Source organism: Mya arenaria, chromosome 4 (genome assembly GCF_026914265.1).
Source record: "Mya arenaria isolate MELC-2E11 chromosome 4, ASM2691426v1".
NCBI lineage: Eukaryota > Metazoa > Mollusca > Bivalvia > Myida > Myidae > Mya > Mya arenaria.
In genome coordinates, this window is record NC_069125.1 from 45,559,940 (window position 1) to 45,567,735 (window position 7,796).

Consider the following 7,796-nt stretch of genomic DNA (forward strand, 5'->3'; position numbering starts at 1 on the left):
GACATTGACAGCCTGACAAAGTCAGCTGATAGCTATTCCATGAAGGCAGAAAAAGAGAGCAACTTATCATTTATTGCGCATTCAAACAGTTTGAGACAAAAGGCAAAGGACAAAATGTCGTTAAGTGACAAGATAAGTAAGAAATTAGATGAGAAGGTCCAACAGCTTAAAGAATGTTGAGTCTGCATTGCTGAACTAAGCCAGTTATAAAAATTACAAGGTAAGGTTGTTGAGATTATAGGACCTTATAATGAGGGGTTTGGGCCTTATTTAGTCCTTAAAAAGTCCTTAAATATTTTGGTGAAACTTCTGTATGAACCATATCTTTATGTCAAGTTTGATGACCATACTTCAAGTAATTGACCGACTGACCAACATGTGCAAAGCAATATACTCCTCTTCTTCGAAGGGGGGCATAAAATATAAAATTCGACTAATAATATAAGATCACTAGTAAGAATAATTTTGAAGGTGCTTGATGTTTACCAGTTTGCATTATTGCAAACAATATAAAACCATACAGGTTTTTAAAAATAACGTTGGGCCACAATGTCTCTATATCAAAGTCCATTTTCGTTTGCTGGGATAACATCTGCCTGAGGCTGGTCAATGTCTGTAGCATCGTGCATGTTTGCCATGATGTCTCTACGTTCAATGCCATAGTTATAAAGAAAAACACAGGCTATGATCACTTGGCATGCCATCTCTGGTTCCAAACGAAGACCATACGACAAGCATGGGAATCGTCTTTTCAGCACTCCAAAAGACCTCTCCACTGTTACCCTTGTTCTAACCAGTGCTTCATTATACCTGAAAACATTAAACTGCCTTAAAATGGAAGTTTGACTGCTATAAATAACACACTTATTTATTTTTTCATATGCTTCTATGTCTTTTCGTAATAAAGATATAAATCTCAAGTAATTCTGCTGCAAATTAAATGGTACATAATTGATTTTTTGAGAATAACAGAAAAAACTTTGGTTATTGTAGATACATTTTTTCAGAAAATATGATTAGTTTTATATTTCATAACCGATTGCATAAAAATACAGGTATTGACACAAATAAATAAACAATAGCTGTCACAGAGACAGCGCGCTCTACTATTCCGCCGCTTTTCAGTGTAAAGATTGAAAAGTTTTGGCGAAACATGCATGGATCACTGTTAGATTAGATTTCAATGCAATACACTATGTGCTGAGATATTAACATAAATGTGGTTACATGCAAAATTTTAACCAGATTTTTTAAGTGTAATAATAAAGGGCCATTATTTGCAAAATACAGTTATCTAACTTGGTTATTCAATTAGATTGGGTGGTTGAATACCATTGTATAAAGTCTCAATGCAATACATCAAGTTGTTGCTGAGATATTATCCTATGTGTGCTAACATGCAAGACCTTAACCAGAATTTCTAAGTCGCATAACAAAGGGGTAAAAATTATATAATATGAAAGATAGAGTTATCTTACTTGATTAAATAAGAAGGTTAAATGGTTGGGAGCCTGTGTGTAAAGTTTCAATGCAAAACATGATGTATTCGCTGAGGTATTGACTTAAAATTGGTTACATGCAAAACCTTAACCAGAATTTCTAATTTTAATAATAAAGGGCAATTATTTTGCATTAAATGCAAACTAGAGTTATCTAAGTTGATTAATTTAGTAGGTTGGATCATTGAGTACCATTGTATAAAGTCTCAATGCATTACCTCAAGTAGTTGCTGAGATATTAACCTATGTGTGCTTGCACGCAAAACCTTAACCAGAATTTCTAAGTCAAATAATAAAGGCCTATAATTTGCATTAAATGCAAACTATTGTTATCTAACTTGGTTAATAAGGAAGGTTGGATGGTTGAGTAACATTGTATCAAGTCTCAATGCAATACCTCAAGTAGTTGCTGAGAAATTAATCTATGTATGCTTGCACGCAAAAACTTATCCAGAATTTCTAAGTCAAATAATAAAGGCCTATTATTTGCATATCTAGTAAATGCAAACTAGAGTTATCTAACTTGTTTAATTAAGTAGGTTGGATGGTTGAGTATCATTGTATAAAGTCTCAATGCAATACCTCAAGTAGTTGCTGAGATATTTACCTATGTGTGCTTGCACCAAAAACCTTAACCAAGGGGTGACGCCGACGCCGAAGATTGGGTGAGTAGTATAGCTCTCCTTATTCTTCGAATAGTTGAGCTAAAAATAAGCATCTATAATCTACATAAAAGAAGTGTATGTGAAGTACCTTTCTTGAGGTCCTGTTCTTGGATTCAGGTATGGTGTGAGAAGGTATGGCTTACAGCCATACCTACTGTCTCCCAGTATGTACCCATTATCTTGGCCTACAATACAACATCAAGCAAATTATAACAAATGGTCAGTGTTCTGTTTCCAATATTGATTTTAAAATATTGCAAATTAATACTGTTATTTCATAATCTATAAATTCACCTTTCGTGTGTGTGTGTGTATATGTGTGTGTGTGTCTTTAGACCTTGCGTTATGAGGCAGCCAGGGATCGAACCAATGACCTCCCGCTCCATAGGCGGATGCATAACCAATAGACCACGTAGACAGTTAATCAAGATTGGATAAAAGAAAATTTTCTTAGACAAAATAAAAAAAATATTGACCAGACATTTTAATGAACGGCCTAAGTTTATCATATAACATCATAATACCTCTTGAAAAGGTTAGAACGTTAAACAAAACAAAAATCACTCCAGGTACCTTGCTCTAATTCTGAAGCAAGGCGTGACTCTTTGAATATTCTGGAGTCGTGGACACTTCCTGGCCACTTGGCAACAACATTCATAAAACGAAGCTTTGCATCACAAACCATCTGAAATAGTGCACATACAACAGTAGTAAAACTTGTCTTCAAAGCTGCACCCTCACAAATTGATCTTTTGGTAAACCGTCTTCAAATCTTAAAGAGAAAAAATATAATTTGAGGTCAAATATGTAATGCTATTGACAGGTGCCTTACCCGTATGGAAGAAATTTATGAATAATACATGAAAGACCTTAGTACAATAAAACACACTTTGGTTGTCCGGTATGCGACTTGCTTCTCATCTGGTCAACCCTGGCTCGATTTCCCAGCTTGGGTGCATGACTGCATCATGCCAGTGCATTAGTGTGAGATAGATTAGTGGATATCAAGTAAGACAATTGTATTCTCCAGGTACTCCGGACTCCCAAACAACATAAGACCACACTCTCTCATAAAATCCTGCCAGCGAGAATGAATAATATAATGCTTATTAATTAGTTTTAAAATCATGTTAAAATGAAAAAGTTTAAACTATAAAAAACTCATCACAACTCCCTTCCATGTACCTGCACATTGATCGAATGATACCCTTTCCTGTTTACATAATCGGCTTCAAACTCATGAGGGGCTCGTACACGTACTTGAGTACCGTCTATCAAACCAATGACATTCGGAAATCCTGAAATTTTAGTAGGTTATTTAGAATAACATTATATTTTCATCATTTTTATTAATACTTAATAGGTACCGTACATGGTGTGTTTGCGGGATAAGAACCAGCTACCTGTTACACTCTGCTGATTTAATAAAGAGTCATGCTAATGTTTATTCAGTTGTGGATTTGAGTGCATTTTTTCATGTTTCTTTATACTAGAAATAACCAGGGAGTGAGCAGTCTGCTTGGTGTGGAGCTCTGATCATAGCAACAATATCAGCTAACCCGTCAAATGGTTCTTACCCACATACATGCATCACTTTGATAAATACTAATGTACACATCCTTTAGAATTTTTCAGAGTGCTGTCAAGAAATGTGGATGGAATAGTTAACAAGTTATTTACTTACACCAATTCCGGGGATAGAACATTTACAATGGCATATCAATCTCATTTACTTTCATCTTGAGCAATGTTCCAATACAATTAGAAAAGAATAGCATCTAAATGCTAGAAACATAGCATGAACCACAAGGGAGACAACTCCGATATGGTAAATAACACACATGCCGAAAAGTTGTCTCGCTGGAACATGATTTTGTAGGGTGGTTTGCACAGCTTGTAAACTGTATTTTGATTGGACAACCCATCGGAAACCAACCAATAGCAAAACTAGATACATTAATCGTGCTAAACACGTGATTTATTCTCTCCCGCGAAATTTCTGCAAGAAAATAAACACGAATCGAAAGTTGAAATTCCATTCAAAAGGTATGTACACGGCGTGTTTAACTTTCTAATTGTGATAATAATGAAGAACAATGTATAACAAATAAAATAACAGTTATTATTTTACTATATTTTGTTGTAAAAGATAAGAATTTGGATATATTATGACCCAACTGTAAGATTTACGGAAATCCACGAACGCTTACGAGTGTTTCCGGAATTCTGTTTATCATTATGTACTGTGTCAGTATTTGATTTTAGCGAGAATTGACTGTTGTTTTCATACTGTATGTTAGGATTAACATTTAATTTAACGATTATTTGTAGTCCCTGGACAAGAATATTCATTTCAGAGTATTTAACATTGTTTGAAAAACTGTTGTTTTCGGACAAGCACAATATTCGGATAGAAAATTTATCTGAATGTTGTCTATGTATGTTGGTCTCATAAATGGGCAATATTATGATAAATATATTTTATCCAATCTATTTTTGCTTAGAAATAAGCATTTGTTTATTGGAATTGTTAATTTCATCATTTTTTCAGTTTAATTACTGTCACTGATAGGTTCCATTTCTGGCTTCTTTATCGGTAATAGATATTTGAATAAAACTTCATTTTGTTAATATTTTAAGGTCATGTCCTCATCGGAATCTGATTCAGCAAATGAATACCATTTGAGAAGCTCGCAAGACTTGTTCTTGGATAGTCCCATTTCTGTGAAACGCCTAAGGCAAAGACTTAACACACCTGAGCCCGAGGAAGCATGTGATGTTATTGTAATAAGTTCTGACTCGGACACTGAGACACAGCCCCCTGAAACCGACAATTTTGAACGTTCATCCTGTTCCAGCAAACATGTAAGTTATGTAATATACCTTATTCCCAGTATTTGAAATAAGTATTCCAAATAAGAACAATATAATTATATAGCTTCCTTTCAGTCACTAAACACGGAAATGAATTTTTGTTAATGGTTTTGTTTGGTATTTGTTCCCAATATTTGTTGTCGTTATTTTAATACGCATGTTATAACAATAAAAGCAGAGAAAAAAGAGGCTCTTAAAACACAAATACTGTTCAGAAAAACAGTACTAGATCAAAAGGCAGACAAAAAATTGTTCCAGTTGTCTGAAAAGGGTGTCCAGTACAGCATAGAAAAATTAACAGAAAATGTAAAAACGTTAATACAGTCAGCCCTTGCTTTTGGCCCAGGACCAACTGAAAAATCTGTGTTCCTTGGCAAGAAAATAATACATTTCCAGATGGAAGATGATGTTCGAAAGCCATTCCCTGGGCGTGTTATTTCAACTGTTCCTGGCTACCCAAATTGGTATAACGTCATTTACGACAACTTCCCCGATGTGTACTGTTACAAACTGAAAGAGGACTATGATAATGGTGATCTTGAAATAGTAGTGGAAGGCACGTACAAGCTGTTGATACATTACCTGTTACTTCCGTTTGAGTTGATTCCCGATGATCCTGTTGATTGCATGAAACAATGCTTTAAATGGCTCTGTATTTTAGGCTAAACTCAAACATGACTTTACAAAGTAATATATTTATACACTATTAAATATAATCCATTTCCCAATGTACTTCCTCATTTGTAAAACATAACAAAACTTTATTAATTACATTGAGAAATTGTCAACTTGCATATAATAAAATGCAGGGCTGAACCTATTGCCATTCAGTGATATTTTGTTAAAGTTAATTAAGTTGACGTAGCATAGTTAGTTACTGTTATAACTAATATTTGTTTAATGAATGCTTACTACTAACACTTGTTCTAGTGTCCACAGATTTGTGCCTTGTTATGAAATGGAACATACATGAAAAGTTACTTATAGCTTTGTTTTAATTTTATTACATTCCATTGAAAATGATTGACGGTTCTTTTCTCAGCAGTATTTAGACAAGGCACTTGTCAGGATGCTTTTTTTCAGGAACTACACCCTATATTTGTTAGATAATTGAAACAAATAAATAAAGGCGCTGAAATATAAAAAGATAAGGAAATGTCTATTAATTTTTGTACATGAAATAGTTATAATAATGTGCTGTGTTTATTATGTTTGTTTATGTATTATGTATACTTAATTTCATATTTTAGCCACTTGTTCCGATGAATGTAAGCAAATTAACAGATTGGTGAAACCACAAAAAATACATTTTTGCATTATTAATGTGCCAAATGATATATTTTCAGACCTTCTGAGGCACACAGAATCACCATTGGACACCCCATCCACATCAAAGCAGTAAAGGAGAAAACTGACCATCGGGAGTGTCGCCACAGGGCTGAATTGTGATTATTTTTCACTATATTTAAGAGCATATAGACTAATTTTTAGAAGATTTGTGTTGTGTTTGGTTAATATCATGTTATATTATTGTTATATATTGTGAAAAATGCAAGAAAGTATAGCTGTGTTTGTTTGCTAGATAAAAAAAGACCTGGAACCGTTTTTTGGAGTCATTTTTTACATATGCCATATGATGTGGCTACCCCCCCATTACAAAAAATATCATAAAAAAATTATTTATCAATATTTTTTCAAGAAATAAAAAGTTTTGTACTTTAAAAACATTGTTCTAACAAATAAATCTTGTTTTTTGTTCAAAACTTAACATTTGAAAAATGAGTGGTTCATGCTAAGAAACATGATTGGTTTGTCAGAATAATTAAAATCAAATTGAAAAAAATGAAATAAAATGTTTTGCAATCATCACTGGCTAAGTTTTTTAGATGTATACACTACACACGATATTTTTTGTGTTTTACAGTTAGCTAAATCGACTAATAAATGATGGAAAAATACTTCCTTAGGTATAAAATGTTAAAAATCGTTCAACAATGTTTGACAGCTGCTTCACTTCCGCCACTTCCGGTCCGGTGGTTATAGGAACTACCGAATTTTATATTCACAGGAAGGAAATACATCGATAATGTTATTATATATAAATAAGTGGATGTTCTTACCCGCAAGTGCATAAAATTCCGCCTTGCACACACCGACATCTCTCCGAAATGACACGACCCTCTTGGCAAGCCTAGCCATAATTATAATAACCCTACGCACTGCGCGACACACAGATGAAGCCGAAAGTCCATGAACATCGCCGATTACGGTGTAATGGGAACTACTGGCCACAAAGTGGAGTGTTACTAATACACTCAGAAGAGGGGGTAGTGGACAAGAACGCAGAGTTGCCCTCTCTCACAAAGGAAACATCAGTGTCACCAGCGTAATAATACTCTTCGGCCTAAATCGGTAGCGCCGAAACACCTCCTATGGCGATAGAACCTCCAACGGGTTTAATCTGTCCCTAAACAGGCGCGGAATAGTAATTCCGGCCGCTCTCTCACGCAGACGCTGCAATCTTCTGTGAAAGTCGGCCATTTTTAAATCGCTTAATCCGAGATTTAATCCTATTAATTATAAGGATTAAAATAACGGGATTAAGCTCATTAGATGATCCAGATAATGTTTCGTGAAACCCAAAAATTAACAAGATCATCTTAATCCCGTTTTTGATCGCGATCAGCCGCTAATTCCGGGATAATCTTTTTCGAGAAATCGGCCCCAGAAGTATGGGCGTGCGGTCCAGGAACACTTA

At 34.6% G+C, this 7,796-nt stretch overlaps 1 pseudogene; it reads right to left on the reverse strand.

Annotated features, from left to right (window-relative positions):
• Window positions 1–560: 560 nt before the first annotated feature.
• LOC128230852 (putative nuclease HARBI1) lies at window positions 561–7,579 on the reverse strand (annotated as a pseudogene).
• Window positions 7,580–7,796: the final 217 nt, after the last annotated feature.